The sequence below is a fragment of the Electrona antarctica genome (assembly GCF_951216825.1).
Source record: "Electrona antarctica genome assembly, chromosome: 2".
NCBI lineage: Eukaryota > Metazoa > Chordata > Actinopteri > Myctophiformes > Myctophidae > Electrona > Electrona antarctica.
Genome location: NC_136807.1, coordinates 29,988,516 through 30,006,114, shown reverse-complemented (window position 1 = coordinate 30,006,114; position 17,599 = coordinate 29,988,516). Strand labels below are relative to the sequence as shown.

Sequence of the window (17,599 nt, the reverse complement as noted above, 5' to 3'; positions counted from 1 at the left end):
TTAGTGTGATAGGCACATTTAAACGTGCTATGAGGGAATCTAAAGCCTTGCGCTGGATGAGATACATTTTCCCTTCTGAGTCATCTATAGGCCAAGCGTTGACCACATTATGGCTAGTGAGGGATAGAGGTGGAGTGGAGCACTGGGCCCGCAGTACTGCCCAAAATGAGATTTACATTCCACTCTTATATCCAAATGACATTAGGTTCCACAGCTATTCACAGAGTTGCCATCTATCACTCGTACACTCACTGTCAACATAATGGTAACCAATCTGATAGGTCTCTGTTTGAAAGAGCCTGTGTGGACAGGAGTGTGCCTGAGAAAACAGACAGGCAGATTTATACTTTCTTTTTCTAATCTTTGAAATTATTCTAAACAAAATTTCATCACAAACACTTCAAAATAAATCTCAAATTTGGCATAATAGTGTATCTAAACCATTCTACCTGTTTTGTACATTGCAAAAGGACTCACATCAGACTCACGGTGGCACAGTCGGTAGTGCTGTCGACTCGCCTCACAGCTAGAAGGTCCTGGGTTCGATTCCCGCTGGGGACACTGTGAGCGCTGGGGGTGTTCCCTCCTCCTCGTCATCAGTGCACATACCCGAGGCGGGGTTGGCGAAAGGGCCTTTCTGTGTGGAGTTTGCACGTTCTCCCCGTGTCCCTTAGGGTAGGTACCCTCACAAAAACATGCAGTAATCCTGGTCTCTAAACTACCTCCCCCTGGCCAGCCGGGGCGCCTGATGGAGGGGAAAGGAACTGGTCGGAATAATGTGTTCCTTCCATACGCTACGTTCGGCCGGGGAAACTCTCCCCTGTCAGGTGAAAAGAAGCAGCTTGGACTCCTCATGCATAGAAGGAAGCATGAGGTCAGTCCGCTGCCCCCCCAGGTTGGCAGAGGAAGTGTAGCGCCCAGGATTACATTAGATAATTGACACTGGGTGAAAAAATGGGTTACAAAATCGTGCGATAAAAAATTACGGGAAAAAAAGAAAGAAAAAAAGACAAGACAACACATGGTGGTGCTGTTCAAACCAAACGAACAGTCGTATTAACCTTGCTACTCAGAGTGCTAGACTGGCTCATAATCTTTGCAGCCTTTGAGAGATGAGCAATGTCAAGATATACTGTATAGCCTCATCCTTGCCCCCTGACCTCAAACTGCTGAGATGGAACAGAGGCCTTTCTGCCTGCTGATTATGCATAATTATGCAGGGACAAGTTGTGCACTTCAATTACAAGTTGCGTGTGTGTGCGTGCGTGCGTGCGTGCGTGCGTGCGTGCGTGCGTGCGTGCGTGCGTGCCTGCGTGCCTGCGTGCCTGTGTGTGTGCGTGCATGCAAAATTCCTAGATTCTGCATGGCCTTAAAGGTGTAGTGAAATGGCATTTTGGGCATTTTATTTTGAAGTTTCAGCCTCAGACGGCAGAATCTTAGTTTCTGAACCAATCAGAGAGTCGCATCCCTCCAGGCTATGGGGATGTAGGTCCGTCTCATGCACGACCACATGCACGCACATGCACAGGGGTTTGTTTACAAGTGACAGAGAGACGGCAGCAAAGCCAGGGGGTTATCTCTAAACTGTACATAACCTATATACATTTTTAGCGTGATGATTAAGTTTAAAACGAGTAATACACTGTCTGGATGTCATCTTGAATGAGATTAAAAACGGAGTAGTTTGTAATCAAAACCAGCTGTGTTTGGACAGACGTGCAGCAATGGGAACCAAACGGGTGAGCTTCATTTGTATTGGCTTTTATTGATGTGTATCTCTACACGTCATCACGCAGCATGTTTTCGTTTTAAGGAAGTAATTACATTTTTATTTTTATGGACTTTTGATATAAAACCACACAAACATTTTCTCATTTTTTTGGCATCCATTGTTAGGTATGCCCATAATGATGACCACGGATATGCTCTAAAAGTATGAAAAACGTATTTTGCATTTCTTTACACCTTTAAAGCATGCAGTGTTTTTTTCATATAAAGGTAGTCTACATTATTTATTTGGCATTTGAGCCACGGACCACCATGACAATGGTGTGATGTGTTGATGTTGGTACCATTAAGAGAGACCATTAAGAGAGATAACAGGCAAACATTTATCGAAATAACAATTCTTCTACATTCTCTGTGTAGACTTCTTGTAAATTAAGTAATGCAGATGTTTAGCAGTAATGCAACTCTTGAGAGTGTGAAATGAAACCACATGTACCCGTACAGGTCCATTTGGTTTCATGTTACACTCTCAAGAGTTACAGATCTATAAGGGTCTATTAAATAGACCCTTATTGGTTACCAACTTTCCATCATTTAGCGCTGGGGACCACCTGGAACCCCCTCAAGGACCACTGGTTGAAAACCACTGCCTTAAAGGATCACTTCACCCATTTTCAACCTATCTTCATATAGTTGGTCCTCACTAATGCTCATGTTGATTTTGTTGTATATAGATGTGCTGATGTTGTGCTGTTGTGTTGGTGTTGTGTAATTGCATTGATGTGGTCAGTGTTATAAATATTGCACTACTGTAACACAACTAACTTTTGGTGGTAACGTAACTAGTGACTTCTTTCAACTCAGTCAACTCATGTCATTACAGTTACTGTCATGTAAATGGAGCCGTTATACTCCTAACTAGCCTATATGTGAAATTAGCCGACAACTTTAATTTAAAGGTTAAAGGTTTATTATGAGCCGACTTTATACTGTCCCAAAAGCCCCGTCTGTTACTTCCCCCTTCACTAGCCTACTGGATGGACACTTGGCATGCTGTGTGCGCCTGGCAATTAAGTAGATTCCATAAAAAGAGATGTCGATGTAATTATGTTTGTCATGATATACCGAAAGCAGGAATGGGGAAGCTAATCAGAATTGCTGACAGCTGTAGCATGCAGATGCTATCAGACCTCTTGTCCATAGCAATATAATGAAAGCGGGTCATTTTAACAGGTAACAGCTGTTCTTGGTTAATTTGTTCAATTATGCGGGGAGGATGCAGGCTGAGGTTGTTTCACAGCCCTAAGGGACCCCTGTCCTGTCTCTGCTGTTCCCCTTTTCTTGCTTCTAGAATTTAGACTGTCCATCCATCCATCCATCCATCTTCAACCGCTTATCCGTAGTCGGGTCGTGGGGGTAACAGCTCCACCAGAGAGCTCCAGACTTCCCTCTCCAGAGCAACATTAGTGACTTCCTCCTGGGGGATCCCGAGACGTTCCAAGGCCAGTGAGTCAATGTAATCTCTCCATCTGCACCTTGGTCTGCCCCGGGGTCTCCTCCCAGTGGGACGTGCATCGAGGACCTCCCTAGGGAGACGCTCGAGAGGCATCCTAACCATTTGCCCGAACCACCTAAGCTGGCTCCTTTCCAGGCGAAGGAGCAGCGGCTCTACTCCGAGTCTCTCCCGCGTGACTGAACTTCTCACCCTATCTCTAAGGGAGATGCTAGCCACCTGTCGGAGAAAACTCATTTCGGCCGCTTGTATTCGCAACCTTATTCTTTCGGTCATGACCCACACTTCATGACCATAGGTGAGAGTAGGAACGAAGATTGCTCGGTAGACAGAGCGCTTTGCCTTCTGGCTCAACTCTCTTTTCGTCACAACAGTGCAGTACAGCGACTGCAATGTGACTGTGCCGAACCAAAACACCCCACAGGATTTATATAATAAAATAAAGAACAGGTAAACAAAAAATACATCCCTCTCTGTGATGGTGGCTCTTTATCATCAACATGCAATTATCTAATTCAAAATGTCTCAGATGTCTGAAAGATACGTATTGTCAAGTCAGATTTGTTTTTCTCAAGCTGACATGCCTGATCCAATGAGATAATCTAAACACATGCTGTCTTCAGCTTGGCAAATTCTTCAAGTTTCACACATCTTTGACTGTTAAATGTTTCACTTTCAGTTCAGTTTTATTTTGGTCATTAAAAAAATATTATTACATTACATGTATTCATTTTGTCGTTTCTTTACACTTTTTTTGTTTTTGTTTTTGTAGAGACCAAAAGGGTTTAGGCTGAAGCCAGTGGCTTATTGTGCCTATCCCAGGGGGGAGTGTGGGGGACATAAAACTAACAGAGAAACAAACAGAAGAGAGAAAAAACAAAAAACATGAAAAAAATGGGAAAAAAAGGACAAAAAACTAAAACAGAAAGACACACAGGAGAAGACAGATTTGATCACACAGAATCCAGAGTCGCACATGAGAAGAATGTTATTTATATGGTTATTATACAGTTATTATTACATTACTTTATCATAATAATTGTGTAGGCTACTAATATGATTAAGATATGATTAGTAAATATACTAGGTTATAATAATGTTCTATACTTATCTATTATTTTAGATTTATACATTCTTTTAAATGTATTAATTGAGCTACACTTTTTCAGTTCATTGTCTAAGCCGTTTCACACCACGCTTATACATCTCGCTTTTTTGTTGGTTCTTGCCTTAGTCCCCCTGAATATGCCGAATCCCCTAAGATTGTACCTGCTCCTGGACACAGGGCGGAAGCAGTTATGTGCTTTATACATTATAACTGCTGTTGAGAGGTCTACCAGATCATGCAATTTTAGGGTGTGTGACTGAATAAAAAGTGGATTTGTTGGTGCGTAATAATCTGCGTGATTTATAATTCGGATTGCTTTCTTTTGGAGAAGAAATATGGGGTTGATGTTTGATTTATAGTTGTAGTTTAAATGTGTTAAATGTGTTTCTGCTGTGACAATGCCTGTTGGGATTTTACTATTACAAACAGGTTCCATTGTTTATTTGTGAGATAGAAAGGGGAATGGTTATTGCGATCGAAGGTTGCAGTTACAGTAACAATGGAATTGTGCATTTCCCGCCAGTGTGTCCGGCACGTGGCATCACGTTACATCATCAGGGATGGAGCACGTGACATCACGTGACGTGACAGATCATCAGGGATGGAGATCCATGATGTCATCAATATTAAACCCATATACAGTATGGAGATCCCTGATGTCATCAATATTGGCCAGCAACTCTACATCTGACCTCAAACCTCAAGCCCTTAGATCTCCATATATGGAGCTGACCTCACTGCGCAAAAAGCATGGAATACGGATGTGTATATTACAGAAAACTCCCGTTAAACTTTCCAACAAACTCCGGTAAACTCCCGAATTGTACCATCACACCTGTATATTACCGTATATTACCTGACATTCCATATGTTGATCCATCCTTCCTCTTCGATGTCTCCCTTTTGACCTGATACCTGTCCATTTAAACTCTAGACGGGCCTGCCCAAAAGTTATTAGTGCAGCCACGCCCGGCAGCCAGCGAAAACTAGAGTTCTCAACAGGCCCGAAAATCTTACCCCCCATGCCAAAGCACCAGCGCTTGCCCAGCAGTCTGCTGTCACCCAGGCAGGTACAACATAAGAGATATGCAAAACGCATGAAATGCTAAAGAAAGTGAACATGGGACCCTCCTTGCAGAATCATCTACTAGTCCCGATCCGATCACGTGATCGGAAATCGGGACCGATCACGTTATTTTCAAATGATAGGAATCGGATCTGGAGCAAAGAAACGTGATCGGGATTATATCCATATCATGCATGGTATTAGACTGGATGTCTGTGATTTTGGAAATTGTACTATTGTGATATGGCATAAACGTGTTTATGTGTTTGTACATATGCATGTTTACCCTGTAGTAGCAAAGTTAGGTAAAGCTTATATTCCATATACAACACATTTAGTTTAGAAATGTGCAGTTCGAGCATAATAGTGCGAGAGGAGGGGGAAGGTGGGGGACTAGCGTTTCCTTTGCCCTGTTTTGCTCTGGTTCTTATCAGTTCGTTCATGTATCTGATTGTTCGGGGAAAAGCTTTGAGACTGAAAATATGCTTTCCATGCAGCAGCATCTCAAACAGTCTGCGGTTGGAATGGCTTGGGTCCTTCATAATTCCACGAGCTTTGCTGACACAACGATCGTCGTACAGGGCTTTGATGGGGGGAGATCACATCCGCTGATGCGTTTGGCTGTTCGCACAACCCTCTGCATTGCTTTGTGGTTGAGGTCGGTGCAACTGCCATACCAGGCTGTGAAGCAGCCATTCACAATGCTCTCTGTGGTGCCTCTGTAGAAAGCGTTTAGGACTTTGGGGCCCATGCCAGCTTTCTTGAGTCTTCTCAGGAAGTAGAGGCGTTGTTGTGCTTTCTTCACCACCCGCTCCTGTCCAGGTGAGATCCTCAGTGATGTGCACCCCCAAGAATTTGAACTCCATTGTGTCAGATTCTCCACTTCTCTCCTGTAGGCTGTTGCATCATCGTCTGTGATCAAGCCTATGACTGTTGTGTTGTCTGCAAACTTGATCACTTTGTTGGAGCTGAACAGGGATTAGAGAAGGGGGCTCAGAAGTGAACACAGCCCTGAGGGGCTCCTGTGCTGAGGGGCAGAGGGGCAGAAGTCGTTGTACCCATGCACCTGACAACTGTCTGTCAGGAAGTTGAGTATTCAGCTGCAATGGTTTGTGTTCAGACCCAGACTCTTTAGCTTTGTGTCTAGTATGGGGAGAAAAGAGGTATACTGAATGAGAGAGATAGATGGTGGGAGTGTGTGCGAGCATACCTATGTGTGTGCATGCATATTCTGTATGGGGGGTACATTTTTGTGGGTCTTTTATACTATACGCAGCACATATCAGTCATAATACATACCAGCTGTCAATACCAGAGTGAATATCAGAATGTGAATTAATTTTAATACAATGTCTGAAGTGGTGCTACAGTGCCCTCCTCTGGGAACAATCTGCACAGACATTAAAGTAGACTAGAGATCCAGCTTTCAACTTGAAGAACTACTGGTAAAAACAATGGACTAACAAGTCATGCACATAGTAGGAGCAATATTGCTATTGCCCAAATGCTCATTTGGCAGATGTTGTTTTACTAGATTATTCACTGACTGTATTATTATTATAAAGTCATATGACTTTATGAGGAAAAAAAGCTAACCACACAAGCTTAATATGGAAATGGACATTGTGCACTAAAATTAATTTTAGCTTGAACCTTCATTGTACTTACAGGTACTGTAAGTTGGCATTTGGAACAGGGCCGGTTCTAGCCTGCCCCACTAGGGTGGGCATGACAAAAATATAAGGGGGCGACCATGCATGGAGCATGGAGCATGGGTAAAATCTTTTAGCCAGGTCAAATCCCCTCAAAACCCTGAAATGCATATAACTATGCTATCATCATATCTGTTTATCTATGTATCTATCCATCTATCTTCTCCTTCTTTGACCAACAGTATAGGTAACCCAATTTCCATCAGTACCCTGTCGGTTAACAGCACTGATGAAATGCTGCCCACACAATCAGAAATGATAAATGGTATAGATATTTTTTGGTATTTTTTTATATTGGCCAAAAATATAAGATAAGATTTGGTGGGCAGGGCACACGTTTGGGTGGGCTCTGAACTGGCCCTGATTTGGAAGAGTAGAGGAAGACTGATTACATTCAAATTGAATCAGACTTTAAAACATGAAAATAAAAAATAAAAAATCACACGCGTGTGAACTGAGCGGCACAGGCTGCTCAACAGTGTGAGCAGAATGCGACCACAATCAGCTGAGGGGTCAATGGATTGTACTACAGACAGACATACTGTACACACGTGGTTTGGCACCGCTCAAAAACAGTGGATCTTGGCACTCATTGTAAAAGGAGGAAAAAACCTTTATTAAACCAAGGCAAATGCCTACATGTTTAACCTTCACCCTGATGAAAACCTGTTGTGGTTGAAGCATGTTGGCATATGCCAACGGTGCATAGAGGCGTATTCCTCCATTTATAATTGAGTGCCCAGATCTTTAAAAAAAATGTATGTCTTATCCGCACCTTTTAATAATAATAATACTTTTCATTACTTTTAACCATGTCTTGTCTCTTGTGAGCACCTGGTTGTGTTGTTTTCTTTAGTTTTAAAAACATTGTGTTGAGCGCAGGTACATCTTTGTTTCATCACTTTCTTTCATGGGCCATGTCAAGCAGGCAAAGTGAAAGGATGCCATTTTGTTTTTTTTGGTGGAACAAAAAACATCTCAAAGATAAAACAAGTGCAGTGGTTTAGTGGTTCATGTTCAGTGGTTTCCTTTCAAGTCTGCAAACAGACTGGAAAGCTATTTTGAAGTTTCCATATTCAGAAATAGCAAAACATTCCGCTTGCTAATCATTATATAATGTGATCTTTTCAGATATAATTTATTTGCACCACCTCAGCCTCCAGTTTACATGCCCAACCACTATCCCTCAATTTGTCTTTTTCATGCACAGTATGGTGAAAATACTATTTCACATGAGTTCATTGCAGTCACATAATCGGTCTGTGTCAATGACTTGTTACAACAATAATGTTTGGAGCAAGTGGGATCATTTTCAAGAGTGGGGTTCAGCTTGTGGGGAAGTGATTAAATATCCCTGTTTATTCCCTAAAGCAGCCAGATGGCTATTCATAACCAATCACCATTCCAGATTCTAGTACCCAATCCGTTTTATTTACCTGTCAAATTGTATTCCAGATCAACAGATCTTTGCTTGGGGGACAATTCATGTAAGATGACTTCATGATTAAAAAAACAAAATGAATAAGATACGTGAGGGTAAAGTACAGAGGTGAGATTGTCACAGTCGGGATTCAGGAACCAAGTTGGGATTCAGGTTCCAAAAATCTAAAAGGTACAGTGAGATTTCACTTGAAATATAAATTATTATAGGCCTGAGGTAGTTCATTATATCATCACAAGGTTTCTCTCCCCCTTTAAAGTTTTAATTTAGCGGTTTGGTAATTATATTTACACTGCCTCTGTAGACCAGGCAGACTCAGTCGTCCATGGTGTTGGCACCCTTCACCTCTTTTTTTTCTCCTGGCAAGAGAAGGACACCAGCCGCCGGGTCTATAGAGGCAAGTGAAGGACGGTATTGTAGAAACATTTCAGCAGCAATTGAGTCCTATGGATGAGGCCATAGAATTTGCATCCAACACCACCAAATCAAAATAGTCAGTAATCACACACCAAGGTCATACCACAGTATGCAAGTTAAATGTCAGCAGAAGCACAGATGGAGCCGGCCAGCAACTCTACATCTGACCTCAAATGTCAAACCATTAGATCTCCATATATGGAGCTGACCTGTTCTGACATTCCATATGTTGATCCTTCCTCTTCGATGTCTCCCTTTTGACTGATACCTGACTGTCCATACAAACTCTGGCCGGAGCCCCGCCTGGCCTTACTAATTGGCACACATTTTACACCCACCGACCCGTAAAATAAAAAAAACATTGTTTCAGCGCAATGCTTCTCACCTTCAGGGCATCTTTCTGGTTCTAAATACCAAATTGTAAATTCTACCAGGAGTTCCAATGAGGAGTGTGTACCCAGGTGTTCCATCATGTCAGTGCACTCACCTGGTCCTCCTCGCCTCCTCGCCTCCTCCCTCCTCGTCGTATTTCAGGATGTTATCTCGGACGTCGTCCTCAGGATCGATGAGAAGCTGCTTCGTCTGCCTCTCCTTTTCTCTGCGCTTCATCCACACCACGAACAGAAGCACCATACCTATAGACAAATTCACAGAGGGGTGCCCTGGGCGCGGCCATTACTGAGGTGTAATCCATGGAGCACGTGCTCCGTAGGCCAGGTGTTGCTAATCAGTGCTGCTGCGCTTAATGGTACACCTCAGTAATGGCCGCACCCAGGCAAGCCTCTGTGAATTTGTCTATAGCGTGTTAAAACATGTACGTCACCAAGAGGAGGGCGGCGTCTGAAAAGCTAGGGACGGCCCGCTCGTGGGCATTAAATTCTAGCCCACATCACTCAGAATAGAGTGACGGTGGTATGTTTTTGTAAATATTGAGCTCGTTCTTGGCGATAACATAGTGAACCAACACCAAGATGGATAGAAAGAACGTCGGGCCCAAATACATTACAAGGACAAGGAAAATGTTGTGAACAAACACGGCTGTGCTTAGATACTTTGTTGAACGTTATGTCTCTGCGCCCGTGCGCCGTACAGCCAAGATCCAAGCCATTCTACATCTTTTTGTAAACTCGTCAATCTGGGTTCCTTGGTGCTGTCTCCATGCTGGAAAGCTGAAAATCGAATTCCGTTTTCTGGCTCATTCCCTCGACGTGACCTGGTGTGGCACTTATTTACTGAGCAAGTCTGCACCATTGTGAGGTCAGTTTAAAAAAAGAACGTATACAAGCACACTGGATAGTCGCTCAATGTAAACAAACCAGACAAGCCAACAAGTATGGCGGCCGCTACCACGTGACACATATGTTGACGTCCCCTCCAGGAGATTTTGGTACACACTATAGGACTCAGCCATCATGTTTAACTTCAACCAGGTGGTCCACACTACTACAAAACACCATCATACTGGGCTACCACCCCTCAACACACGCACACATGTACGCACGTACGCACGCATACGCATACGTGCACACACACACACACACACACACACACACACGCACACGCACACGCACACGTACACGCACAGTAGACACACACACACACACACACACACACACACACACACACACACACACACACACACACACACACACACACACACACACACACACACACACACACACACACACACACACACACACACACACACACACTCCATCAAGTTTATGATGATGGAAAGCAGTACAGCTGCAGGTGCGGTTGTACATGAATCTCAAATCTGTTTGAAAAGTGCATGAGTCCTGCAACACATGGGAATAACAACACCCAGCAGCATAATGTGTTTCCAAGACATATAGCATATATTTACCCTAACACACAAAGACTTTAATGTCAACAGATGCAGGAGAGGATTTCAACCACCGAGGCATTCATTTCATTGTGTTACAACCTGCTGAATGTTTTATGACGTCCCAACACACTCTGCTTGGGAGAGATGCCAATCAAACAAAATCACTGGCAACTCTGACATTAGAGAGAGAGAGAGAGAGAGAGAGAGAGAGAGAGAGAGAGAGAGACAGGAAGAGAGACAGTTTGACTTGTAAACATTGTGGACAGCATGTCTGCCAGAACTATGTCTTTAATACTAAAGTATTGCATTGGAGTTATACGTTTGCGGCATCTCCCTTAGACCTTGCTGGTGTTCCTGATAATTGCACCTCATCAACAGGAGCATGCCTCTACTTTCTTCCACAAGGTATGTTTATAAAAGGATCGCACTGTAGAGCACTTCAATACAGATCCTATAACTTGTTCTGGTATGAGTATCGGGTACTAGTACAGCCATACTGTATCCTCTGCCTACGACCTCTCCTCACCGGGTTATAACTCCTCCGGGTTATGGTCCAGTTACGCCGAGCGCTGGAGGGGAAGCTGGGCAGCTCGAAGAGGGTCCAGTGTTGGGCTCGATGTTGCCGTTGACGGCCGTGATGTTGACCCCGTTGGCATTCCTGTTCACCCACTCACAGATCTGAGCCTCCTTGTGTACCAGCACCGGGGGGTACCAGCACCGGGGGATATCTGCAGATATCAGGTATATCTGCAGAGTGCCCGTCCCGCTGGCTGCAGGAGAGCCTGGAAGCATGAATGAGAGCAAGAAGAGAATAGGTGCCTTGTCCACCTGTATACAGAGCCTCTCTTTCACTACAGCCCTGTAGTTAAAGAGAGGTTCTGCTCCAGATGGAAGCTGATATTTTGTATTTGTCAAATGAGAGGGATGGAAGAGAGATGCCAGAGGAAACTTTTGGCGTTTGACAGAAATACAATTCTGTTTTCCACCTTTTCCCCTCATGTCAAACCCTTCCCACTCTGTCAGCAATACATGCACAGCACATACAAACACCCAGAGATGCACAGAGTTTCAGTAATGATGACTGTAACACAGTAAAACAGGTCTAGGTGTGTTTTTCGACAGAAGATGCGAGGCCCCAAGAGGATGTGTTTGTACACAAAGGCCCATCTGTCTGCTGTTTCCTGAGGCTTCTGAGAGAGTTCACTCTTCCGTGCCCATGAACATGGTCACACAAACAAATCTTAAAGCTATTTGCATTGATCAGACAGATAAACAGCATTGGTAACAGCATTTCGGACTAAGGAACAACTGGGGGGAAGAGACTCGGAATTAATGAGTTGTGAGCAGTGTGAGCGCGGCAGAGCTGTTTATTGAGCGTGTGTCAGTGGTTGGCAACCCTTGGCTGCCCCCAATTAAGAATATTTTCCACACCACGCCCCACCAAATGGTTAGAGGAGAACTACCCCACCGTGTGCCTGAGATTTAAAAAGCCTACAGGAAGACAGTAAGACGTATTCAAACATGCAGACATACCATAACACACACATACACAGGACACACACACAGGACACACACACACACACACACACACACACACACACACACACACACACACACACACACACACACACACACACACACACACACACACACACACACATGCACGGGCGCACACGCACACACACACACACACGCACTGACTTGAATAGCTCTGTACTCTCACAGTTTGTTCATCTCAGTCATGCATGGGGGACATGCAGAAGCAGCTTGCTACAGCTGATAGGAGAATTATGTGGGTTTTAACCAGCTAAATAAATAATTATGTCTGTGTAAATTCCTCAAAAGGATTTGTACGAAGTTTCTCTTGTTGATAGCAGCTGAGCAATTTGAAAAGGGACTTCTTGAGATGCTGGACTTATATTCTTTGAAGACAAAACAACCACAACAACATAGCAGTGCTTGAAAGTAAAATAAAAAATAAAAAAGGATGTAGGTGTAAAACAGATTATACTAATGCTTCTTCTTACCTTACCAGAATGTCCTCTGCCCCGTCCCTGAACCCTCTCAGTCACTCATACCACCCTTTAATTCTTACAACAATACCCTCTCACATGATTGCATTCCAACTGCATCAGACAAAGGACTTCTCTCTGTACTTGTTTTGCTAGACCCCAGTGCTGCCTTTGATACCATTGACAATCACATCCGGTTGCAGAGACTGGAGCATCTGGTTGACATTAAGGGTGCTGCACTAAGCTGGTTTGAGTCTTATCATGGCAGATCAATTTCAGTTTGTCCACGTTAATGATACATCTTCCATACTATTTCCCATACATATGCTTCCTTTAGGTAAAATCATAAGGAAACACTCCAGAAATTGCCATTTTTATATGTGGATGATACTTATATATACTACCAGTAAGACGCCCTAAAGTGTGTTTTGAGTGTACAGGGTTTGATGAGGTCAGATCAACATACTGTATGGAATCTCAGCTCCATATATGGAGATCTAAGGGTGCCAGCGGGGCAGTGTCTTTTTAAAATTATTTATACGTTTATTTAACAGGGACAATACAAAAAACAATGTATCAAGTTGTAAAAACATGAAACTGTTGCATTGTACATAGGGTTTGTAGCCAAGGGTAATTTGCAATCTTGAGTGTACAGGGTTTGATGAGGGCCCAGGTAGGGGCCTTAATTTCCGGGCCTGTTGAGAACTCTAGTTTTCATCGGCTGCCGGGCGTGGCTGCACTAATAACTTTGGGGCGGGCCCGTCTAGTGTTTGAATGGACAGGTATCAGTCAAAAGGGAGACATCGAAGAGGAAGGACGAATGTGGAAGGATCAACATAATGGAATGTCAGAACAGGTCAGCTCCATACTGTATATGGAGATCTAAGGGTTTGAGGTCAGATGTAGAGTTGCTGGCCAATGTTTATGACATCAGGGATCTCCATATATGGGCATTCCTATAATTACACACACACACACACACACACACACACACACACACACACACACACACACACACACACACACACACACACACACACACACACACACACACACACACACACAACCATCCCAACTTGAAGGAAACACACTAGTAAACACTCCAGTAGCTTCTTGCTGGAGAAAACCTGAGAACAAACTGAGTTTGTGCTCGGCTAAGCTAAGGATCCGCGTGAATTCATGGTTGCCAGCTCTAAGCCAGCTGTACTTCTCTGTAAACCAGAGCCAGCGAGCCCAGACTCCATGTCCTCCATGGTTCTAGAAACACAGATCAGAGTAGTTTTGGCACTGATTAATGAACTGCACTTTCATACAGAGATGAAAGGATAAAAGTTCTATGGAAATGAGAAGGATAAGAAGAAGCACTCCTGTAGGACTGAACAAAGTGCCTTAGACTTTCCTATTTTCCAGATAAATGGAACACTGTAAGAAACATGTAGAAAGAGGCTTCTTACCATTTTCTGTGGCCAGGAAGGTAGCTTCATATATATTGTTTTTGACAAGGTCCAGGGTTGCTGTGGTAATGATCTGACCATTGGTTCTGTTGATGGCCAACCAGTCTGCACTCTGCAGGGTCGTTCATCTTTGAATACCTGAGTGTGCACAGGGACACATCAATAGAGAAGTTACTAACACAAAATAAATGTTCTGTGTGCTGTGTGCCTCACATTGCAGATACATGTCGCGCACACACACAAACCCAGCCACACTGAACTCTATATGATTTATAATTTACTAGCTTCTTCTCTTACAGTCAATTTCACCAAACATTTTCCACTCCCCCTGTATAATGCATTGAAGTTGACTTACCTCAGCCCTACAGCAACAATGTGTGTGCGTGTGCCTGTGTGCATGTGTGTGTAGAATCTAGGTTTGGGTGGAAGAAGTTGGGTTGTAGCAAAATGTCCATGAGACAAGAGACAGAAGGTGAAGACATAAGCCTGAGCAATGTCTAATCTCACTTCTCTCTGCTCTTCTTATTCCATCGATCTCTCTGACCCAGTCTACCGCCTCTCTCCTCATCATGTGATCTTTACATGTACCGCCTCACCCCTCATGTATTGTTTTCACACACTTCCTCATCCTCATCTTCCATTTTACTCTTTTTCTCATTTCCTTTGCATGTCTGGGTTCATCGCCTGCAACCCTGGCTGCGGCAATTGTACTTATGAACATGCCACATCAGCCGTGTGCCGATGACACTTTGGCCTGCACGCTACAACGTTTCCACATCTATCTGGTTTCATTAGTGTAAGTCAGCCAGGGGGCCACAAAGCAGTTTCGTTACATGATATTTTCAACTCTTAAAGCCATATAAATTGAAATGGATTTGACCTCAACTTCGTTTCTATATTCTATGTATCAGGTGATCTGCTTATAGGTAAATACAATTTACAAAAAATACATACACATAACCTATTTATGCAGGTGCATTTGCACCATATAGGGGTGGGTGTGAGGAGATGGGTGCCGATGTGGAGGGTGCAGTAATCTCCTCTCCCCTGCAGAGAAGGGAGAGGGATTTTCCCAACAGGCAGTGGTTGAGTTCCTAGCGGTGTAGCACAGTACAGGAAAGGGAAACATAGAGGTGATATCCCTGCACTCCCGAGGTGAGATGAGCCCTGACTGACTGTCAGACTGTGAAATGAGTGGCAAGCCTGGAGCATGTCTAGCACAGAGGGATAAAAGTGTGAACAGGTAGCAAAGAGACAAAAGAGGAACGAGGGGAAACTGTCACTGGTTGAAGCAATGTGATCTCATCTGGATATGTATCCCATCTTATTATTAGTGTTTAGCAGTGTTTACTGTACACTTCAAATGGCAAAAACGATACATGTTTCCACCCATTCCATTTACTGACTTTAGATGTCACCAAACATATCAGTATGTGGAGATATATCTGATCGTCTGGATATGACTAGAGCTGAGATGCCTGACTCAGTGCACAGACCATTATCCACCCGGTTTGAATCCAACCCCTGTCTGGTCTCGTATGGTTCTCCTCTCTCTGCCCTTGGTTTCCTGTCTCTCTACACTGAGCTGAAATAAAGCATACAAATGTGAAAATTAAATACATACTGTATGTATTTAATTAGAGCCCTCTGATGAGGATGTATTTAATTAGAGCCCTCTCCCTCTGATGAGGATGAAAAGGCAGAAGGCCCAAAGGTCTGTTCGCAGACCCAGGCCTCTAGGTCCACCATTGCATTTTAATTAAGTCTCCCAAACAGTGCTCAATGCAGATGTAATAAAACCTATGTGAAGTCAATTAAGCACATATTGACCCACCACTAATTCCATTTAATTTAAGAGACGATTCAGAGTATAATTATCCTTATTTTTTCTTATATTCTTCCTAAGAAAACCTCAGGCAGGTTAAGGGCATGTCAGAAAGGTTCTAAAAGCAGATCCAAGACTTTTCTTCAATGGCTTCCTCTTAATCTGTTTTGATTAATTTAGGTTCAGTCTTTTCAGGTGGCTTTCAATTAAACAGTAGGGCTAATCGGACCATTAGAACAAGGTTTTTGGAAGGCAGCTGCAGCATTGTTGTTGTTTACAAATACCCACCATTAGCAACACCGCTGTGGGGCGACTGCAGTCAGTGGCCAAGACTAACTTTTAATGAAGTGCTTTCTGTTTAGTTGGAAAGGTAAACACTTCTTGTTTACCCCGTGTGAAAAAAACAAAAACGAATTAACGTACACTGTGGTGTGAAAGTTTTTCTATTCCTTCTCTCACCTTATTTCAAATGCCTCCTCAAGCAAAGGTCTATACTGAAGTTTGTCTCATTTGGGGGTCGACGTGAGTGCGCGGGGACGTGGGGTGAATGTACGACATTTATTTTTCAAAACCATGACCCTGAGGATGAAAAATGCATGTCTGAAGCTCACGTACAGTGTTGTGGGTAATCATTTATGCAAGTGTCTCCAATCCTATGTGGACCTGAACGTGCAGCATCTGACGGGAGGCATACTTTGGTTATACATAGCATTGGTCCGACTGGATTAAGGTTGGTGAGGGGTGCGTTAAGACAACCGGATTAAGGTTGGTGAGGGGTGCGTTAAGACGACCGGATTAAGGTTGGTGAGGGGTGCGTTAAGACGACCGGATTAAGGTTGGTGAGGGGTGCGTTAAGGGTTGGGAGAGGGTTAAGGTTAGGTTTAGGTGTACTGCCCTGTGGGAGGTTATAGGGTTAGGGTGAGGGTTTGAGATATCGGACCACTGGTATGTCTAACCAAAAGCATGCACCCACATCTGACAGATGATGCATGATACTTCACTCTGCCCTCCTTCGTCCCCCACCCCCACCCTGCCACCCCCGTCCACATCAATCCCCCAGGTCTGCATGTCTGCTTCCCCTCGTCTGATGAGCAGCTGCGGGGTTCAAACAACCACCTGCACTCGTCTCCACCGTCACAACAATCAGGTCTGTTTCACTTTTCTTTCCACTTTCACAACTTAAATCTTCATCACTTATTGTTACTCCACCATCCATTTTACATACAGATATCTACCTCTTTGTCATTATGCGAAGAACCCAAACAAATTTGATTCACACAAGCTAAATGTTGTCTCACAAGCAAAAGCATCTTCCCATTCCTCATTCAAATAATGAGATATATCATCTAACGTTTTGATGAACGGGGCAAAAAGTTACATAAATTGCCTCCCTGGCACGCTTGCTGTTATCAGCTCTGTGGGAAGATAAGGCTTGGCTTCTGGCCAAGCCTTATCTTAGGCCTTACCTTATCTG

The 17,599-nt window shown here is 43.7% G+C and overlaps 1 pseudogene across 1 annotated transcript in view; it reads right to left on the bottom strand.

Moving 5' to 3' along the window:
• The window catches only part of LOC306932818 (cadherin-4-like), a 48,567-nt pseudogene that overhangs the window by 3,700 nt on the left and 27,268 nt on the right, over nt 1-17,599 (bottom strand). The window contains exons 5-8 of the transcript in view: nt 14,301-14,438; nt 11,324-11,616; nt 9,473-9,620; nt 6,299-6,383 (exon numbers count right to left, since the gene is read on the bottom strand). The product of the transcript in view is annotated as a cadherin-4-like (transcript). The remainder of the gene's footprint in view (nt 1-6,298; nt 6,384-9,472; nt 9,621-11,323; nt 11,617-14,300; nt 14,439-17,599) is intronic.